Source organism: Typopeltis vanoorti, chromosome 4, assembly GCF_054136105.1.
Source record: "Typopeltis vanoorti isolate ZY-2024b chromosome 4, IOZ_Tvanoo_1.0, whole genome shotgun sequence".
Taxonomy (NCBI): Eukaryota; Metazoa; Arthropoda; class Arachnida; order Uropygi; family Thelyphonidae; genus Typopeltis; species Typopeltis vanoorti.
In genome coordinates, this window is record NC_143552.1 from 81905059 (window position 1) to 81928780 (window position 23722).

Below are 23722 nucleotides of genomic sequence, written 5' to 3' on the forward strand. Positions count from 1 at the left end.
ACTCTCTTACAATTTTGGCTTTGGTTATGCCTGCTTCATACTTATTTATCATATGCAACTTATCTTCTAAGTTGATCACTCTACGTTTCTTCTTGATAGCTGTAGACTTGAAATCATCCTTGTTTCTTTTAGCATTCATTGTAGGGGTAAATAACAAGAGAAATAAATATCCACATGTACTTCAGGCAAGGGCGGAGAGTTACTGGTAAGTGGTGAGAAGACGGCGTCGGATAAAAACGAAGCACTACAAGAGAGCAATGCCTGGAGACTGGCGACTTGAACTGGTTGCATATGTAGTGGGCTACATCTCCCAGCCACAATAATTCGAATTTGGAGCGCAATGATTGGAATTTTGGTATCAAATTATAAACCGCGATAAATCGAGAATCACGATAATTGAGGTATTCCTGTATTAAATATACTTTTCTTTGTGCTAACGAGTAAATAATTCTTAAGTTCCACAGAACAAGTGCTGTTTCAAGTTCACTATTACAAACATTAAAATCACAAAACCTTCATGTCAGAAAACTAAATTTCCTTGCAAATGATGTCACAAAATATAGCTCAGCAGCTATATTTTGTGCTGTTATCTGTAAAGTAATGATGAGTCTATCCATCAGTGGCTTTAACAGGCACTTAAGAGCCCATAGCCTTCCAAGTATCCTTGGACTTCTCAACTGTAATATGAGGATAAGGCAGTTACCCTATGCCTCCAAGTATCCTTGTCTGTAAATTGCATGTGTTCTACTTGCCACTTTGTCTGTTTTGAGGGATGAAAAACCCAAGTTTCCAGGGGGAAAACCTTCTACCTCCATATGAGACCAGCTAACTCGCCTTTTGAACCTTTATTTGGTTGAAAGAAACCAAATAAAGGTTCTCCATGTCACTGACGGGAATTGAACCTAGGTCTTTACAACCAAAGGGCTTTGTCTATTATTATTATTATTATTATTGTTCCGGGAAACTCCAAGGAGTCGACAGACTCATCGAGGGAGGCCCTAACATCATGTCTGGAACAACTATTCAACATTCACACAGTATCTATCATATCTTGCCTTGAACTCATTCACGGTCGTAGCACCCACAACAGACTCTGGAAGTTTATTCCACTCATTCACCACTCTCCAAGTAAAAAACCTACCTCTAACACCTTTGTCAACCACGCTCTTGCCCAGCTTCCATGCATGGCCCCTAGTCCTCCCACCACCAGTCATATTTTCAAAAATATCTTCTGGATCAATCTTATAAAAACCCTTCAGTAATTTGAATGTCTCAATCATATCACCCCTCCTTCGCCTATCGTCCAATTTCAGCAACCCACAAATCCTCAACCTATTCTCATAAGGTTCATTCCACACACCTGCTATCATCTTGATCACTCGTCTCTGGACCCTCTCCACTTCCTCCCCATCACGAAGAAACCCTGGTGCCCATAACTGGGCACAGAAGTCCAGATGGGGTTTTATCACGGCTCGATACAGAGGAACAACAACTTGCTTCTCTCTGCATGTTAAAGTATTTTTCATAAGCCAAGTGATTTGGTGAGCTGTTTTGTTACTTTTGCAACGTGCCCCCTAAACTTCAACTCCCTGTCCACCAGCACTCCCAAATCCCTGGCCTCATCAATCTCCTGGAGTACGGTTCCACCTATGCGATATACTGCTGCTATTCTTTTCACCCCAAAGTGCATAACCTTACACTTTGACACATTAAACTGACATCCATTTTTCCTAGCCCAGTCCTCCAAACTATCCAAATCATCCTGTAAAATTTTGACATCCTGTGCACTCACAATTGCTCTACCCAACTTTGCATCATCAGCAAACAAGTGAACACTTCCTCTCAAATCCTTTCCAATATCATTGATGAACAAATTGAAAAGCAGTGGTCCAAGAACAGAGCCCTGCGGCACTCCACTAGTCACAAGATGTCTTTTTGACTCCACTCCTGAATAAACCACTCTCTGGTATCTGTCCTTCAACCACCCTCCTATCCATCTTACCAACCCTATATCCATCCCCATCTGCTCCAGTTTACTGATTAGGGTTCCATGTGGTATCCTGTCAGAGGCCTTGGCAAGGTCCAGTAGTATCACTGTAAACCCATTACCCCTATCCAGTTCAGCCGTCACTGTGTTATAAAACGTGAGCAAGTTACTGAGGCATGATCTACCCTTCACAAAACCATGTTGTCCCCCATACAATATCCCATTTTCAATCTATCCAATCCTGTATTCTTTTCTTGACTAATTTCTCTAAGACCTTGACAATGATTCCTGATATGCTAATCGGTCGGTAATTTACAACAGCGGTCTTGGAACCACCTTTATGCAGTGGAACTATTTTCCCCTTCTTCCACCCGCTCGGGACTAACCCAGACCCGAGACTCAAATTAAACAAAATGGTCAAGGGTACTGACAATTCTTTAGCTGCTTCTCGTACTACACGAGCTGGTATACCATCCAATCCCACAGATGTATTGTCATTGAGGTTATGCAATAGACTGCTCACTTCCACTTCATTCACCACAATTCCCGTATAATCTACTGGTTTATTCGTTTCTGCAATGTCACCACCTGGATGATATATTCTTGCAAAGTGCTCACTCAGTAACTCAGCAATCTCAACTGATTCAGTTACCTACCTACCATCGGCATTCTTTAAAATCAATCTGTCATGTACATTTTTCCTTTTACTTGCTACATATCTAAAAAACTGTTTAGGATTCTCTTTAGCCTGCATGGCCAATGTTCTTTCGTAATCCTTTTTTGCTTTTCTTACCCCACTCATCACCCTTCTGGCCTGTGCTTTATACCGTTCATATGCCTGCCGGTCACCTTTCTCCTTAAATTCCCTCCATAGTTGTTTCTTTTTTTGCAGCTCAAGCTTAATGGTGTTATTCATCCATTTAACCCCTACTTGATTTATTATTCGGACTCTAGGTATACAGTCAGCCATTGCTTCATGCAAGCACTTCTTAACTACCTCCCATGCACTATCAACTTCTAGTCCTTGCAGTTGTACATGCCATGGCACTGAGCCAATCAAACTCCTAAGCTTGTCATACTTTCCAGCCCGATAATTCCAAATGTACCCTGTCTTAATTGAAAATTCTACACCTTTAGCCACCTCCCAAGTCAAGACCCTATGATCACTCTCACCGATTGGTGGCAGTGTGGTCATATTTGTTACAGCCAAATCCTCAGATGTAATTACTAGGTCAAGCACTCTCTGACTCCTAGTATTTTCCATTACATGCTGTCGCAGATAGTTATCCCTTAATAACCGCATAAAATCCAATTCCTTCCTCCCGTGTGTCCTCTCCTCACTCCAATCAATGCGACCATAGTTGAAATCTCCCATAATAATCACCCTCCTTCCACTCATTTCTTCTATTTGTTTGTGCATATTGTCACCACCATCTTTTCCATCACCTGGTCTATAGCAGCAACCAATTGTATATTTAGTTCTGCTAGCCACAATCTCACACCATATGGCCTCAAATGTGCTCTTTTCTCTATCCTGCAATTCAACTTCTATTCTCCTTGGCTGTAGCTCATCAGCTATCATCAACAATACTCCTCCCCCCATTTTATTCTCTCTGTCATTCCTGAACACACTATACCCATCACATTCAATCCCACTAGCTATATCATCTACAGTCAGCCATGTTTCACTAATACCAATAACCTGTGGTCTGGAAGTGCCAACCATGGCCAAAAACTCTTCCTTCTGGTTCCTAATACTCTTAGTATTAGTGTACATTAATTTAAGACCCCCATTTGCCTCAACCCTAACTTGATGCCTTATATTAACTATCCCACTCTGGTTTGTTGTCCTTATTTGCTCTAGCATATTATATTCATTCTTACATTCAACTGCCTCCATAAGGACTGTATATCTACTCCCCCCCCCCATTAACAAATCTAGTTTCCCTGAATTTGCACATCCACTACATTCAGCAACACTTTCTCAAGTCTTCTTACACCATAACCATTCAAATGCAAGCCATCCATCTTATATAGATCCTTTCACCTATCAAACTCACTCCACACGTCCACAAATTCCACACCACTTGTCATACATAACCCATGCATAAAGTCATTCGCAATTATGGCCCTCCTTTTAAACATTTCACTGTCATACCGTGGCAAAAGACTAATCATTCTAACTCTGTCACTCTTTTCTTTTGCTACCTCAAACAATTCTTTCAGGTCTTCTATCATTTCCATTTTATCTCCTTTCAGATCATTCGTACCTGCCACAACAATCATTTCTTTCACCCTTTCCTTTTGCTCTCTAATAGACTCAGTTACATTCTTTATGGTCGCACCAGGTTGGTACGATTTTGTGAAATCCTCTACTAACACACCTCGTACTAACAAGTCTCCATACAGCACTCTATCCTTCATTTTGTTCATGTTCACATTCATACGCCTATTTTTCCTGTCATACCTTTTATTATTGGTTGGTTCATTCAGTCGCCTTTTGCTTTCTACTAGACTCAGTTACATCCTTTATGGTCGCACCAGGTTGGTACGATTTTGTCAAATCCTCTACTAACACACCTCGTACTAACAAGTCTCCATACAGCACTCTATCCTTCATTTTGTTCATGTTCACATTCATACGCCTATTTTTCCTGTCATACCTTTTATTATTGGTTGGTTCATTCAGTCGACTTTTGTTCATGCACTCTAGCTGCTGTTTTGCCCTTTCTATCGCACCATTCAACAACGCGATCTCATTCAATGCATCTATCTCATCTTTTTTATTCTCTGAAAAACCATTAATACTATCATTCACACTATCTACATTCACACTCTCATAATTCTCATGTACAACCTTGCCGTTTCTTGTCATATCGCTATTTTCTTCATTCTGAAGTTTGACAAAAATATCACACTTACGATCCGAAATACACTTCAATTCCTCATTCTCCCTACATTTTCTACACACATTCAATCCTTTATCATCATCTATCCACACTCCAACCGCACTCTGTAAAGCGTACATTTCACAGCTAGTACACTCACTCATTTCTTTTATACTATTGTTCTTTGATAACGATGGCGAACCATCATTACTGGCCGCCATTTTCCTTCGTACAGGTGCCATAATTATTGCAACGTGTTTTATCAAATAATAAGTTATACACACCAAAAACACACAAACAGACACACTAAAATACGCAAGGCAAACAAAACTACGCAATATTAACTAATTTTATCAACGATAACTGAAATAATACTTATCTTATCAGGAACTTGCACGAACACTACGATATAACCTCGAACTCAACCTCCTGACTAGCTTTACTGATTGACTGAGCTTTGGAGGCTCTGCTGTGAGGAGTACTGCATAAAAATTACTTGCATTTTCTGTTAAACTAGAAATAAAAGAAAGTATGACATTAATTTTTCCTCCCTTATACAGTAATTTCATATTTGGTATTGTATTTTTTCAATAAGAAAAGAAAATCAGAATTTATCTTTCTTTTCTGCTTTGACAAACACTAAATTAGATTCATGTTATGTATCACTATATAAACATGGACAAAAAAAAAAAAAATTGCATATGGACCGAGAAAGAGAGAAAAAAAAAGTGTGAAGGAAAAATCATGGTTAACCAGCATACAGTAGCATTAGAATATTAACTATCACAGTTTTACCATGCTTGATACTAAAAATAAAAGGCTAATAAATACCTAATATTTTATAGCTAAGACAATGATTTCTGCTGAAGAGTGATATATTTAGAGATTAAACTTTCTGATGTCAGTACATAAAGGAAATGGTCAGAAATAGAACAAAGAAAATATCAGGAAACAATAAAAGAAAATTGTATATTGATGATAGAATATAAGATGTTGGAGGTTAAAACAACACCAAGAAAGGATTGAAAATCAATTTTAATGCTTCTTTTTCTTCTGTCACTAAGTCATCTTCAAGAACTACAAATAACACTTGTAACATGCACACAAAGGCAACATGTGGCTATGATGACTCTAAAGTTCTGTCTGGGTAATGCATCCCTCTATGGCATTTGCAGGTGGCCTAGGATATAAATTGAGACCTCTAAAGATTAATGTTTCCCAAATTTTGGGAAGTTTCTGCACCACTCTTTGTTTAAATTTAGTTGATTTCTGAGTGACACTACAAATTCCAAAAAAAGGTCTTTCTTTTCTAAATTTACTGTGATGAAGAATGGTGGTTTCCTTCCAAAAGATCCTGTGAGTGGTATCCAATACATGGTCTGCAAGACCAGATTGACTATAGTCGTAATTGCAGATGTAAGTTTGTGTTCATCTAAATGGATGGTGGTTGATCTTGCCTGTCCAGAGTAAGTCATCTTGTGGGAACTAGATGACTTACTCTGGACAGTCATCTAGTTCATCATGGGTATATACTCCAGGTACTGAGAGAGAGGAGAGAGCTGATCTTTGGTAAAACAGATAAAGGTAGTAAGTTTCTGGTGGGACTTAAAATCTGTATAGAGTGTGTACTTTTTTAAAGAACCTGACTATTTTTTCAGATGTAGCCTGGATGCTGGGGTTAGTGATGGATTTTCTTAGGATTGGGGGGGGGGAAACAAAGGATTGATTATTTTTTTAATTCTGTAAGTACCTTTGATAACCTTCCTTTAATTATTTTTTGTAATGTGTATATATATACACATACACTCCTTCTGTTGTACATCTTCAAATATATATTTTATGAAGTGAAATTTAAAAAAAAATTGCCTTTCTTTTAGTCTCATCTTCTCCACACTTGATGATTTTCCAAACCAAAATAAATTGATAATTTCCTTTTTCAACTTGAAAATGTCTTGCTGTCAGTTTTATTCCTCAATAGAAACCTGAAATAACTCTGAAAAGAACAGAACAAAGTTCTGTTCTTCAGATTCTGGTCAAGAGTTCCTTATTTAACAGTAGAATCTTGTGTTTATTTATTGACACATTAGACAAAATCTGATTTTGAGAGTCAAGCTAGGTTTGCATTTTTCAACTAGAGAAGCATTTTCAGCCAGTTGCTGAGTTAGTTTCTCTCTGTTACTCCCAGTATCTCTGAAAAATTCTCAGTAGAATTTTTCCACCACACCTGTCTATCTGCTCGGTAGAGGGTGCAGTGTGAGCCATTGCTCCATAACACAACTTTCCAAGCCTCCATGTCCCACTGTGCATGTTCTTTGTACCACTGAAGATGACGCTGGTTTGGGTAATGTGGTGCTTGTATATTGTGGTGCTACCACGGAAACTCATGTTGTGAGCTTCGGTTCGGAATGTTTTTGTGCAGATTTGTGTTCTAGTCGGTGCTGTGAATTTTGCATTCAATGTGTCAGCTGCTGCTGAATGGCGGTTTTTACACATTATCCTTCGTAACACCCTACGGCCATGTTTGGTGAATGTGGTGGGTCATCCACTGACTTGACTCTTTATGCTTCCATCTCAGTATGGTAACATTGATTGTTGACTTAGGGATGGCCCAATTTTTCAACAATTTGCTGAACAGATGGGCCTTCTTGCAGCAATTTCACTTGGACACAATTGCACTGACTTGGTAGTATCATGTTCCTTAAATTTATACTGGATATAAACACATGACTTGTTACATGACGTAATGCACCTTGCGTATTATGAGGGGGGAGGGGGGCAGTGTTGTAAGCATGGGAGCAATGCTAGTTGTTGCTGTTATGTTCTGTGGCATAATGAGTGCCATATCCCAGTTCCAAGGTTGTTAGAATTCTGATTTATGTAGACCTTGTGTGGGATTAAACCTTGCTTTTTGTTGTATTATGCGAGGATACCAAGCATTTCTTAGGCTTCTTTACTATTTATTAAAAAATAGTTATGATCAGTATGACATTTCTGTTTCTTCCCAAACTACTTGATGGCCTGTATTTGTTGTGCGGAAGGCTAATCCTGATCTGTGCTTTTTTTCCTTCACTGTCTTTTATATATTTAGACATGAATATCTCTTACATAGCAAATGCCACATGAGCAATGAATTTTGTATACTTCTGTTTTTATGGGAGGTTTTGGTGGATACAAGATCCTCAATCTTATATTATTATTTTATTATTTTTTTTTTTTTTACTTGACACCTCCAGGGAGTCCGAAGACTCATCAAGGGAGGGTTCTACAGCTCTCTGACTCCACCAATTACAATGAACTGCAACTACACCAACGCTATCTACTGCCACCACTAGTATTTCCAGATAATCGCAAACATCTATGCCCACGGCGGGATTCGAACCTGCAGACTTTTGGCTGGAGAGCGGATACACTAACCACTCGGCCAACCAGGCTGGCATATGCTGGGGAAGGGGGAAAAAAAGACTGTAACGTCAATCACAAAACAATGTTGCAACTTTGTCCATAATATTATTGATTTTAGGTAATGGAATTGCATTTTTGAAATTCTGTTTGTTTGAAGGATTGTCAAAGGTCTATCAAGAATTTTGTTAATTATTTTTGGTTCATACCATTGAGAGCAAAGTATTCCTGTAACACAGTTCATTCTTTTTTTTTTTTCCTGAAGTACTGGAAATGTTATAGGCTCTGTCCCATAATGTTTTTATCAGGTCTGTCTTTTGTAAGGAATGGTGGTGTGACGTGGCATGTAAGAATGTTCCAGTTGTGGTTGATTTTCTGTATATTGAAATTAGTCTTTTTTTTTCTTCCTCAGATATTTCAATGTCAAGGAATGGTAATTTTCTGTGATCTTTCAGTTCAAGATGAATTTTATGTTTTGATGCAAGCTTTTCAGATATTCTTTAAATTGAGTTAAGTAATCTGTTGTTTCTGATCAACCAATGAAAATACCATCAATATAATGCAACCAAGTTTTTGGTTTATTTAAAATAAGTTTCAGTACCATTCATTTTGAAATTTTCCAGATATTTTAGGGCTGGTGAGGAGGTGGATTGTAACAAGACCTTTTGTTTGTTCCCAATAATTATTCTTAAATGAAAAAGAAAGAGTTTTTTTTCTATGCTATATTTGAATATCCTAACTGTGTCTGGTATTTAAAAAAAAAAAAAAAAAAAAAAAAAAAAAAAAAAAAATTCTTGAAGGACCTTTTCTGTGTGATCCTAGGGGGTGAACAGACTTGCATCTAAACTAGCTGGGATGTCTGAAGGTTCTGTATTTAAATCATTTACCCTTTCATTAGGGCAGTAGTTTCAATGTATTTCGCTTTGCAGTATATTTTTCCCTTCCACATTGGTCAGGCACATTTTTACAAAGTTTATACAGCATGTTAGTTGCAACTTTTTTTGGTAGAATTTTATATGTAAAATAAGATTAGTTTATGAACTTAATAATACAAGAAATCTCAAATGCAGTTCAAACTGATTTCAAGTTATATGCATATAAATCTTTATTTTCATTAGAAAATTTGCTTTACATAAATCATTTGCTTTCTGCACCTAGTGGCTGCATTATAACCAGGTGTTACTCACCATGTATTTTCTGTAACTGAAAATTTGAAAGAGGATATTAGGACATATGTATTTAGTTAGATATTGTGTTTATTGTTACAGTAAAACTGTTTTCTTTGCCTGCATGCAATATAATGTGTGTGGATTCATCATAACTTAGCCAAAAACAAAGATATTTAAATTAACGCAAGTGATTCTGTTATTAATATGTTATGATTAATTCTTCCTGTTACATCTTGATTTTAGGACAATAACCTCTGTGGGAAGGAAATGTTTTTCATTATGTAGGATAATTTTCATTTCATGTGTCCCTAATTAGTTAATTTTCATTAAATAACATAACATAAACTGTAAATGTCTCTGTATTGCTCATGTGTTAAGGCTTAAGTGCCGAGAGAAACTCATGTTAGAAGTTTAATGGAATGAAACAGCACTGGGAAAGAATTAAAAATAATATTTAATACTTACAGTATTTTATCTGATTACCAAGACATCATCAGAGAGTACAATATGAGACTTGTAACACACACAAACAAGTGAAACACATGGATGAAAGACTAGTCCTAACTCTATAGGTACCTCTCAGCTCCTAGGATGTAAATAAACCAGGATCTTGGAAGTATTAGTGTTGCCCATATTTCAAGAAGTTTTATGCATCCATATTTATTCAAATTAGGCTGCATGTGTGTATGTGTTACAAGTCTCATATAGTATCAAGTCTCATTAGGGATAATGATGTGTCTGTAACAGATGAAATATTGGATGAATTAAATATTATTTTTAATCCTTTCCCAGTGCCATTTCACTCTATTAAACTTCTAACATGAGTCTCTGTACCTTATTTAGCGATGCAAGAAAAGCAAGTAGTTTTATTGTATCTGCAGAATAATGGCTGTTGTGATGGAATACAATGTTTGAATAGCCTGTTTGGCAGAAAAGTTTTCATTCTAGTTTGAAAAAAGTATACACATAGTGAGTAAAAATTCATCAATTCTTGATTAAAAATGAATTCTCTATTAGAAAAGGAGAATGTTTGTTCTCCAAAATCCTATTATTGGATATCTATCATTATCTATCATATCTATTAGCAAGATATCTATTATTGATAAGATAGAAGAGCTGCTGATAAAACCTTATGTAATATGAAGGTAGGAGTTGTGAACAGGTGGATAATTGTGATGATGATCAGAACATATTTGTGTATATATTACTGGTGAAAAAAGGTGTTTATTGATTCAGTGAGTAAAAGAAAATTCTTAGAAAAACAATGTGAAATATTAATTTAAAACAATAGAAATAAATACTTATATTTCTGCTCCATCAACCCACATATATTCCTGCCATGCCTGGATTGATCACCTGATCGATCAGGTGATCGATTATTAGTTCATTGGATTGGATATCCCCCCCCCCCCCCAACTGTCAATAGTTGTTTATTGAGCAACCAATGCATATAGCCACTATTTACTACTGATTAGCTAGTTATATTTCGAATGCAATTTGTTCCACTCCAACAACTTATAGAGGGGGGGGGACACACACACACTGTAAATTATTAATTAATTTTCTAGTAATAAAAGTATTTTTATTCACACCTGTTCTTTCTTGCTCTTGTGTGGTCATTCTCACATGGCTTATTGTTGATTCACATATTTACACCTTTTAGTAATTTCAGATATACCAACCAAATATCACATTCTCCTAAAACAAACACACTCATTTCTCCACTCTATGCAGATTTGATTAAAAAGAACCCATCCAATGTGCATACAGGAAATTGTGATGGGGTGAAATGTTTCCTCTTGACCCACCAGCAGGTTAAGGTGGTGGTGAGTGTTTTCTGATCATCTCAACATTATCTTGTTAACACGAGTCTTTTATTGGCCCAAGTTCCAAAAGTGTGGAAAGAGAGCAAAATTGTTCCACTTCATAAATGGAGTGATAAGAATAAGGCTTTGAATTGTAGGCCAATCAGTTTGTTTGGAGTTGTGGTCAAACTGTTAGAGGCCTATGAGGATCAGGATTCAGAACTGGGTTGACAACAACATTTTCTTTCATGGACAGCATGAGTATGCTAAAGGAAGATCATGTTTTAGTAGTCTGCTTACTTTTTATAACAAGGTAACAAATGCATTGGATATTGTGGGGGGGGGGGGCATACTTATACCTTTGATATATTGCTGCATGACAATCTTCTTCTTCTTCTGCAGCTTCTCCCACTTAAGTGGGGTCACTGTTTGTTATGAGTCTCCTCCACACCTTCCTGTCTTGGGCTGTCACCACATCCAAGTTCTTCATCTTCAAGTCCTCTTCTGCCAGCTCCCTCCATCTCTTCTTTGGCCGCCCACGCTTCCGCCTTCCTTGCACATCCATCTGCATGACCCTTCTTCCCACATATTCGTCCTCCCTCCTCATCACATGACCAAACCATCTCAACCTTGTCTCCTGTATTTTCGCTCCTAAGTTCGTAACTTTCACTGTTCCCCTGACATAGTCATTTCTCAGATGATCCTTTCTGGTCACACCGCACATCCACCTAAGCATTCTCATCTCTGCTACTTCCATCCTGCTAATGTTATTTTTCCTCAGGGCCACAGTTTCTATAGCATATGTCATAGCTGGCCTCACTACTGTCCTATAAATTTTGCCTTTCAGATTGATCGGCACCCTCTTATCCCATAACACTCCAGCCATCTCCCTCCAGTTCCTCCAACCTGCTTGTATCCTGCATCCCACTTCCTTCTCACCTCCTCCATCTTCTTCCACTGTCGAACCTAAGTATCTAAAGTCTCTCACCTTCCTGATGACATTTCCTTCCAGCTCCAGGTCTGTCTCCTGGCCACCGCCCACTGCGCAACACATATACTCTGTCTTACTTCTGCTCAGTCTCATACCTCTCTCTTCCAGTACTTTTCTCCATCTTTCCAGTTTAGTTTCTGCTTCTTCTCTTGAATCTACACACAACAAGATGTCATCTGCATACAACATTGTCCAAGGTGCATCTTCTCTCACCTCCTCTGTTACCACCTCCATCACAATATTAAACAGAAACGGACTTAATGCTGACCCTTGATGCAAGCCAACTGTTACTTGAAAACTTTCTGTCTGTCCCAAACAGGTCCGAACACTTGTCTTCACATTTCTGTACATTTCCTGCACCAACCTGACATATTTCTCCGGCACCTTCTTCTCCCTCAGACACCTTCAGACCTTGCCTTGGCACTCTATCGTATGCTTTCTCCAGATCAATAAATACCAGATGTAGCTCCCTTTTGTTTCTCTCGATATTTTTCCATCATCTGTCGTAACCCAAAGATAGCATCTGTTGTTGATCTATCAGGCATGAAGCCAAATTGTTCCTTTGCAATCTCCACCTCCTCCCTCAATCTACCATCAAGAACCCTTTCTAGGATCTTCATTGTGTGGGACATCAACTTTATTCCTCTGTAATTTTTACAGTCTTATGCATCCCCTTTACCCTTGTAGATGGGAACAAGAGTACTCTCCCTCCATTCCTCGGGTATATTTTCCTGTTGGCAAACTTTCATGAACAGGTCCCACAGCAGGTCAATTCCCTCTTCCCCAAGTGCCTTCCATGCCTCCACTGGAATTCTGTCGGGGCCCACCGCTTTTCCATTCCTCATCCTCTTCATGGCCTCCGTCACTTCCATTCTACTGATGTTCTGCACCATCCCCTCAGAAGGCTGCCCATCTCCTCTGTGAGTCCTTGCATTTTCCTCATTCAGAAGTCCCTCAAAGTATATTTTCCATCTGTTTCTTATGTCCACATCCCTCCATAATACTCTTCCTTCAGCATCTTTGATCTGCCTCACATGTAAGATGTCCTTAGCTGCTTTATTTCTACATTTCGCTAGTTGGTAAATTTTTCTCTGACCTTCCTTTGTTTCTAATTGATCATACAGATCTTGATATGCCATGGCCTTCGCCTGTGCCACAACTCTCTTGGCTTCTTGCTTTCTCTCTTTGTACACCTCTCTGTCCTCTTCCACTCTTGACTCATCCCACTTCTGCTTTGCCTTCCTCTTAGCTGTCACTGCCACTTGTACATCATTATTCCACCACCAACCCTCCTTCTGCTCTCTAATCTTTCCAGATGTCTCACCAAGCACCTCGATTGCACAGCTCAGGATTACTTTTGAATTATGTTTCCACCAATCTTGTACACTTTCCAGTCCATCCGAAATCCTCTCTAACACTCTCTCCCTAAAACGATTCCTCACACTCTCTTCTTTTAAGCGAAACCACTTACAGGGTGTTCGGGATAAATTTGACATATTTATAATTAATTATATTTTTCCGTAAGTTACATGTATTAACACACACTTCTCTTCATTTAAAAGTTTGGACCCTTCTTCATTCATATACAAGATGTCAGAAAGGATGGATAGCTGGAACCCACCTGAATCATGGAAGAGAATAACTTGTATCATGATGATTCGTGCCCGCCATCAAAATAAGGATATTACGACTGCTGCCCAATGCTCCCTGAATACAGTAAAAACAATCAGGCATGAACTAGAGACTTGCAATGGTGACTACGTTCTTTGTTATTTTGTATGGGGCGCAGTTGAAAAAGACACCAATCGCACTTCCAGTAATACAAAAGCCCAGTTAATGGATAAAATTAAAACAGTTTTTGCGGCCCTTCCCAGGGAGACTGTAGCATCAGCTTATTCGAGGTTCCGAAGCAGAATTGAAGCTGTGATCGATGCTAATGGTGGTTATTTTGAGTAAATCTTGTTGATAGTATTGTAATTAACTCTGCCTGTAATGTTTTTTTGTCAATTCATTAAATTTAATAGATACAAAGAAGATTTTCTTTTTCCTTACGAAACTGTCAAATTTATCCCGAACACCCTGTAATTGTCTTCATCCCATGGCAACCAGAAGTGCTTATCTTCGATCTTAATTTAAAGTCTGCGCACAGCAGTCAGTGTTGTTGTGCTACTTGATCTGTTGGAATTACCTTACAATTTGTCACAACCTTAAGATGTTTTCTTCTAGTCAAAATGTAGTCAATTTGTGAGCTGTTGTTACCACTTCTAAATGTTATCAAATGTTCTTCCCTCTTGAAGAAAAACGAGTTCACAAATGCCAGATCAAATGTTACTGCAAAGTCCACAACCCTCTCTCCTTCCTGGTTCATCATTCCCACTCTGTGGCCACCATGCACCCTTTCACAGTCTCTATTCTGTCTTGAACGGGCACATAGGAAGACAGAATAGAGACTGTGGCCACCATGCACCCTTTCACAGTCTCTATTCTGTCTTCCTATGTGCCCGTTCAAGTCTCCTCCGACAATCACCATCTCATTTTCTTCCAATTCCCTCATTTCTTCATCTAACACGTTCCAGAACTCATCTTTTTCCTCTGCTGTACAACCAACTTGCGGGGCATATACACATAATACGACCACCCGCTCTTCTCCAAGACCCAATTTCATTCGCATGATCCTGTCGTTCCTTCTACCCACGTCCAGTACTTCATCCTTCATTCTGCCACACACCACAATTCCTACACCATTTCTTCCCTCGTTATTCGCTCCAGAGTAGAACAATTTATATCCATCTCCCAGTTCCTTTGCCTTTCCCCCTTTCCACCTTATCTCCTGCACACATAAAATGTCCAACTTCCTCTTCCTCATCATGTCTGCCACCTCTCTTCCCCTTCCAGTCATGCTTCCAACATTCAGTGTTCCCACTCGCAACATCCTCTCCACCTGCTGGGCTCGCTTCTTTAACCGCACCCGCCCTTGATGCGGTAGTCCTCGTCCACTTCTCACAGCTGTAGGGCGATGTGGCTGCGCGTCGCTTAAGGGGTACGCCCTAGCCCTTATATCATTTTCTCTTAGACTCATAATCATAGTTTGAGTTGGCACTGAAGTTTTACGACCGGATGCCCTTCCTGACATCAACCCTCGCATTTATCCAGGCTTGGGACCGGCACCTATTGAGGCTAGCTTGCCTCCTTCGGTGGCTGCATAAGACGAAATGACTTAGCAAGATAGGAAAGACTCACCCCTGGCCCTCAAATACTCTAATAGCATCAGGGGGAAGGAGCAAGGAGAGGAGAAAGAAGCAAAGAAAGAAGAGGAGGGACCAGTCTACAGAATAATATAACAGATATATATTACATGAAGTAAGGCATGGTCCAGCATCAGGTACCTCGGGTTTGCCATGCCCGTACTCACTAAAGTGAGCCCTTGAGGATATTGCTGCATGACAATCTGGTCATTAAATTGGAATAATCTACCAATTTAGTCTACCATCCAAAGATGAGGTTGGATGGTAGATTAGTGCATTGAATTGGAGATTTGAGAAGCAATATCCCAGAACAGGAAAGTCACTAGTGGTGTGCCTCAAGGATCTATTTTGGGGTTGTTGTTTAATTGTATGTAAATTATATGGGAAAGGACTTAAATGGTGATGTACAGTTGTTTACAGAAGATTCAAAGTTGAAAACTATGAGAAGTAGAATGGATGTTGTAGCCTTGCAAGAGGACATAAGTAGAACTAGGCGAATTAGTGAGGCTACCAGTTCACTGTAGCAAAGTGTAAGTAAGGTTTTAAAATTTGGGAAATAAAAATGGGATGCAGATTATCTTAGAGGAAATAAAGGATCTGAAGGTGATAATGGATTGGGACTGGAAATTTCATGGACATTTTCTAACTAATGAGCCCCCACCCCCCCCCCCCCCCACCCCCCCCCCCCCCCACCCCCCCCCCCCCCCACCCCCCCCCCCCCCCACCCCCCCCCCCCCCCACCCCCCCCCCCCCCCACCCCCCCCCCCCCCCACCCCCCCCCCCCCCCACCCCCCCCCCCCCCCACCCCCCCCCCCCCCCACCCCCCCCCCCCCCCACCCCCCCCCCCCCCCACCCCCCCCCCCCCCCACCCCCCCCCCCCCCCACCCCCCCCCCCCCCCACCCCCCCCCCCCCCCACCCCCCCCCCCCCCCACCCCCCCCCCCCCCCACCCCCCCCCCCCCCCACCCCCCCCCCCCCCCACCCCCCCCCCCCCCCACCCCCCCCCCCCCCCACCCCCCCCCCCCCCCACCCCCCCCCCCCCCCACCCCCCCCCCCCCCCACCCCCCCCCCCCCCCACCCCCCCCCCCCCCCACCCCCCCCCCCCCCCACCCCCCCCCCCCCCCACCCCCCCCCCCCCCCACCCCCCCCCCCCAACTGCCACCACTAGTATTTCCAGATAATCGCAAACATCTATGCCCACGGCGGGATTCGAACCTGCAGACTTTTGGCTGGAGAGCGGATACACTAACCACTCGGCCAACCAGGCTGGCATATGCTGGGGAAGGGGGAAAAAAAGACTGTAACGTCAATCACAAAACAATGTTGCAACTTTGTCCATAATATTATTGATTTTAGGTAATGGAATTGCATTTTTGAAATTCTGTTTGTTTGAAGGATTGTCAAAGGTCTATCAAGAATTTTGTTAATTATTTTTGGTTCATACCATTGAGAGCAAAGTATTCCTGTAACACAGTTCATTCTTTTTTTTTTTTCCTGAAGTACTGGAAATGTTATAGGCTCTGTCCCATAATGTTTTTATCAGGTCTGTCTTTTGTAAGGAATGGTGGTGTGACGTGGCATGTAAGAATGTTCCAGTTGTGGTTGATTTTCTGTATATTGAAATTAGTCTTTTTTTTTCTTCCTCAGATATTTCAATGTCAAGGAATGGTAATTTTCTGTGATCTTTCAGTTCAAGATGAATTTTATGTTTTGATGCAAGCTTTTCAGATATTCTTTAAATTGAGTTAAGTAATCTGTTGTTTCTGATCAACCAATGAAAATACCATCAATATAATGCAACCAAGTTTTTGGTTTATTTAAAATAAGTTTCAGTACCATTCATTTTGAAATTTTCCAGATATTTTAGGGCTGGTGAGGAGGTGGATTGTAACAAGACCTTTTGTTTGTTCCCAATAATTATTCTTAAATGAAAAAGAAAGAGTTTTTTTTCTATGCTATATTTGAATATCCTAACTGTGTCTGGTATTAAAAAAAAAAAAAAAAAAAAAAAAAAAAAAAAAAAATTCTTGAAGGACCTTTTCTGTGTGATCCTAGGGGGTGAACAGACTTGCATCTAAACTAGCTGGGATGTCTGAAGGTTCTGTATTTAAATCATTTACCCTTTCATTAGGGCAGTAGTTTCAATGTATTTCGCTTTGCAGTATATTTTTCCCTTCCACATTGGTCAGGCACATTTTTACAAAGTTTATACAGCATGTTAGTTGCAACTTTTTTTGGTAGAATTTTATATGTAAAATAAGATTAGTTTATGAACTTAATAATACAAGAAATCTCAAATGCAGTTCAAACTGATTTCAAGTTATATGCATATAAATCTTTATTTTCATTAGAAAATTTGCTTTACATAAATCATTTGCTTTCTGCACCTAGTGGCTGCATTATAACCAGGTGTTACTCACCATGTATTTTCTGTAACTGAAAATTTGAAAGAGGATATTAGGACATATGTATTTAGTTAGATATTGTGTTTATTGTTACAGTAAAACTGTTTTCTTTGCCTGCATGCAATATAATGTGTGTGGATTCATCATAACTTAGCCAAAAACAAAGATATTTAAATTAACGCAAGTGATTCTGTTATTAATATGTTATGATTAATTCTTCCTGTTACATCTTGATTTTAGGACAATAACCTCTGTGGGAAGGAAATGTTTTTCATTATGTAGGATAATTTTCATTTCATGTGTCCCTAATTAGTTAATTTTCATTAAATAACATAACATAAACTGTAAATGTCTCTGTATTGCTCATGTGTTAAGGCTTAAGTGCCGAGAGAAACTCATGTTAGAAGTTTAATGGAATGAAACAGCACTGGGAAAGAATTAAAAATAATATTTAATACTTACAGTATTTTATCTGATTACCAAGACATCATCAGAGAGTACAATATGAGACTTGTAACACACACAAACAAGTGAAACACATGGATGAAAGACTAGTCCTAACTCTATAGGTACCTCTCAGCTCCTAGGATGTAAATAAACCAGGATCTTGGAAGTATTAGTGTTGCCCATATTTCAAGAAGTTTTATGCATCCATATTTATTCAAATTAGGCTGCATGTGTGTATGTGTTACAAGTCTCATATAGTATCAAGTCTCATTAGGGATAATGATGTGTCTGTAACAGATGAAATATTGGATGAATTAAATATTATTTTTAATCCTTTCCCAGTGCCATTTCACTCTATTAAACTTCTAACATGAGTCTCTGTACCTTATTTAGCGATGCAAGAAAAGCAAGTAGTTTTATTGTATCTGCAGAATAATGGCTGTTGTGATGGAATACAATGTTTGAATAGCCTGTTTGGCAGAAAAGTTTTCATTCTAGTTTGAAAAAAGTATACACATAGTGAGTAAAAATTCATCAATTCTTGATTAAAAATGAATTCTCTATTAGAAAAGGAGAATGTTTGTTCTCCAAAATCCTATTATTGGATATCTATCATTATCTATCATATCTATTAGCAAGATATCTATTATTGATAAGATAGAAGAGCTGCTGATAAAACCTTATGTAATATGAAGGTAGGAGTTGTGAACAGGTGGATAATTGTGATGATGATCAGAACATATTTGTGTATATATTACTGGTGAAAAAAGGTGTTTATTGATTCAGTGAGTAAAAGAAAATTCTTAGAAAAACAATGTGAAATATTAATTTAAAACAATAGAAATAAATACTTATATTTCTGCTCCATCAACCCACATATATTCCTGCCATGCCTGGATTGATCACCTGATCGATCAGGTGATCGATTATTAGTTCATTGGATTGGATATCCCCCCCCCCCCAACTGTCAATAGTTGTTTATTGAGCAACCAATGCATATAGCCACTATTTACTACTGATTAGCTAGTTATATTTCGAATGCAATTTGTTCCACTCCAACAACTTATAGAGGGGGGGGGGACACACACACACTGTAAATTATTAATTAATTTTCTAGTAATAAAAGTATTTTTATTCACACCTGTTCTTTCTTGCTCTTGTGTGGTCATTCTCACATGGCTTATTGTTGATTCACATATTTACACCTTTTAGTAATTTCAGATATACCAACCAAATATCACATTCTCCTAAAACAAACACACTCATTTCTCCACTCTATGCAGATTTGATTAAAAAGAACCCATCCAATGTGCATACAGGAAATTGTGATGGGGTGAAATGTTTCCTCTTGACCCACCAGCAGGTTAAGGTGGTGGTGAGTGTTTTCTGATCATCTCAACATTATCTTGTTAACACGAGTCTTTTATTGGCCCAAGTTCCAAAAGTGTGGAAAGAGAGCAAAATTGTTCCACTTCATAAATGGAGTGATAAGAATAAGGCTTTGAATTGTAGGCCAATCAGTTTGTTTGGAGTTGTGGTCAAACTGTTAGAGGCCTATGAGGATCAGGATTCAGAACTGGGTTGACAACAACATTTTCTTTCATGGACAGCATGAGTATGCTAAAGGAAGATCATGTTTTAGTAGTCTGCTTACTTTTTATAACAAGGTAACAAATGCATTGGATATTGTGGGGGGGGGGGGCATACTTATACCTTTGATATATTGCTGCATGACAATCTTCTTCTTCTTCTGCAGCTTCTCCCACTTAAGTGGGGTCACTGTTTGTTATGAGTCTCCTCCACACCTTCCTGTCTTGGGCTGTCACCACATCCAAGTTCTTCATCTTCAAGTCCTCTTCTGCCAGCTCCCTCCATCTCTTCTTTGGCCGCCCACGCTTCCGCCTTCCTTGCACATCCATCTGCATGACCCTTCTTCCCACATATTCGTCCTCCCTCCTCATCACATGACCAAACCATCTCAACCTTGTCTCCTGTATTTTCGCTCCTAAGTTCGTAACTTTCACTGTTCCCCTGACATAGTCATTTCTCAGATGATCCTTTCTGGTCACACCGCACATCCACCTAAGCATTCTCATCTCTGCTACTTCCATCCTGCTAATGTTATTTTTCCTCAGGGCCACAGTTTCTATAGCATATGTCATAGCTGGCCTCACTACTGTCCTATAAATTTTGCCTTTCAGATTGATCGGCACCCTCTTATCCCATAACACTCCAGCCATCTCCCTCCAGTTCCTCCAACCTGCTTGTATCCTGCATCCCACTTCCTTCTCACCTCCTCCATCTTCTTCCACTGTCGAACCTAAGTATCTAAAGTCTCTCACCTTCCTGATGACATTTCCTTCCAGCTCCAGGTCTGTCTCCTGGCCACCGCCCACTGCGCAACACATATACTCTGTCTTACTTCTGCTCAGTCTCATACCTCTCTCTTCCAGTACTTTTCTCCATCTTTCCAGTTTAGTTTCTGCTTCTTCTCTTGAATCTACACACAACAAGATGTCATCTGCATACAACATTGTCCAAGGTGCATCTTCTCTCACCTCCTCTGTTACCACCTCCATCACAATATTAAACAGAAACGGACTTAATGCTGACCCTTGATGCAAGCCAACTGTTACTTGAAAACTTTCTGTCTGTCCCAAACAGGTCCGAACACTTGTCTTCACATTTCTGTACATTTCCTGCACCAACCTGACATATTTCTCCGGCACCTTCTTCTCCCTCAGACACCTTCAGACCTTGCCTTGGCACTCTATCGTATGCTTTCTCCAGATCAATAAATACCAGATGTAGCTCCCTTTTGTTTCTCTCGATATTTTTCCATCATCTGTCGTAACCCAAAGATAGCATCTGTTGTTGATCTATCAGGCATGAAGCCAAATTGTTCCTTTGCAATCTCCACCTCCTCCCTCAATCTACCATCAAGAACCCTTTCTAGGATCTTCATTGTGTGGGACATCAACTTTATTCCTCTGTAATTTTTACAGTCTTATGCATCCCCTTTACCCTTGTAGATGGGAACAAGAGTACTCTCCCTCCATTCCTCGGGTATATTTTCCTGTTGGCAAACTTTCATGAACAGGTCCCACAGCAGGTCAATTCCCTCTTCCCCAAGTGCCTTCCATGCCTCCACTGGAATTCTGTCGGGGCCCACCGCTTTTCCATTCCTCATCCTCTTCATGGCCTCCGTCACTTCCATTCTACTGATGTTCTGCACCATCCCCTCAGAAGGCTGCCCATCTCCTCTGTGAGTCCTTGCATTTTCCTCATTCAGAAGTCCCTCAAAGTATATTTTCCATCTGTTTCTTATGTCCACATCCCTCCATAATACTCTTCCTTCAGCATCTTTGATCTGCCTCACATGTAAGATGTCCTTAGCTGCTTTATTTCTACATTTCGCTAGTTGGTAAATTTTTCTCTGACCTTCCTTTGTTTCTAATTGATCATACAGATCTTGATATGCCATGGCCTTCGCCTGTGCCACAACTCTCTTGGCTTCTTGCTTTCTCTCTTTGTACACCTCTCTGTCCTCTTCCACTCTTGACTCATCCCACTTCTGCTTTGCCTTCCTCTTAGCTGTCACTGCCACTTGTACATCATTATTCCACCACCAACCCTCCTTCTGCTCTCTAATCTTTCCAGATGTCTCACCAAGCACCTCGATTGCACAGCTCAGGATTACTTTTGAATTATGTTTCCACCAATCTTGTACACTTTCCAGTCCATCCGAAATCCTCTCTAACACTCTCTCCCTAAAACGATTCCTCACACTCTCTTCTTTTAAGCGAAACCACTTACAGGGTGTTCGGGATAAATTTGACATATTTATAATTAATTATATTTTTCCGTAAGTTACATGTATTAACACACACTTCTCTTCATTTAAAAGTTTGGACCCTTCTTCATTCATATACAAGATGTCAGAAAGGATGGATAGCTGGAACCCACCTGAATCATGGAAGAGAATAACTTGTATCATGATGATTCGTGCCCGCCATCAAAATAAGGATATTACGACTGCTGCCCAATGCTCCCTGAATACAGTAAAAACAATCAGGCATGAACTAGAGACTTGCAATGGTGACTACGTTCTTTGTTATTTTGTATGGGGCGCAGTTGAAAAAGACACCAATCGCACTTCCAGTAATACAAAAGCCCAGTTAATGGATAAAATTAAAACAGTTTTTGCGGCCCTTCCCAGGGAGACTGTAGCATCAGCTTGTTCGAGGTTCCGAAGCAGAATTGAAGCTGTGATCGATGCTAATGGTGGTTATTTTGAGTAAATCTTGTTGATAGTATTGTAATTAACTCTGCCTGTAATGTTTTTTTGTCAATTCATTAAATTTAATAGATACAAAGAAGATTTTCTTTTTCCTTACGAAACTGTCAAATTTATCCCGAACACCCTGTAATTGTCTTCATCCCATGGCAACCAGAAGTGCTTATCTTCGATCTTAATTTAAAGTCTGCGCACAGCAGTCAGTGTTGTTGTGCTACTTGATCTGTTGGAATTACCTTACAATTTGTCACAACCTTAAGATGTTTTCTTCTAGTCAAAATGTAGTCAATTTGTGAGCTGTTGTTACCACTTCTAAATGTTATCAAATGTTCTTCCCTCTTGAAGAAAAACGAGTTCACAAATGCCAGATCAAATGTTACTGCAAAGTCCACAACCCTCTCTCCTTCCTGGTTCATCATTCCCACTCTGTGGCCACCATGCACCCTTTCACAGTCTCTATTCTGTCTTGAACGGGCACATAGGAAGACAGAATAGAGACTGTGGCCACCATGCACCCTTTCACAGTCTCTATTCTGTCTTCCTATGTGCCCGTTCAAGTCTCCTCCGACAATCACCATCTCATTTTCTTCCAATTCCCTCATTTCTTCATCTAACACGTTCCAGAACTCATCTTTTTCCTCTGCTGTACAACCAACTTGCGGGGCATATACACATAATACGACCACCCGCTCTTCTCCAAGACCCAATTTCATTCGCATGATCCTGTCGTTCCTTCTACCCACGTCCAGTACTTCATCCTTCATTCTGCCACACACCACAATTCCTACACCATTTCTTCCCTCGTTATTCGCTCCAGAGTAGAACAATTTATATCCATCTCCCAGTTCCTTTGCCTTTCCCCCTTTCCACCTTATCTCCTGCACACATAAAATGTCCAACTTCCTCTTCCTCATCATGTCTGCCACCTCTCTTCCCCTTCCAGTCATGCTTCCAACATTCAGTGTTCCCACTCGCAACATCCTCTCCACCTGCTGGGCTCGCTTCTTTAACCGCACCCGCCCTTGATGCGGTAGTCCTCGTCCACTTCTCACAGCTGTAGGGCGATGTGGCTGCGCGTCGCTTAAGGGGT

The 23722-nt window shown here is 40.0% G+C and overlaps 1 protein-coding gene across 1 annotated transcript in view; it reads left to right on the forward strand.

Moving 5' to 3' along the window:
• botv (exostosin like glycosyltransferase 3) overlaps positions 1-23722 on the forward strand; it is a 207383-nt gene that overhangs the window by 39827 nt on the left and 143834 nt on the right. The window lies entirely within an intron of this gene.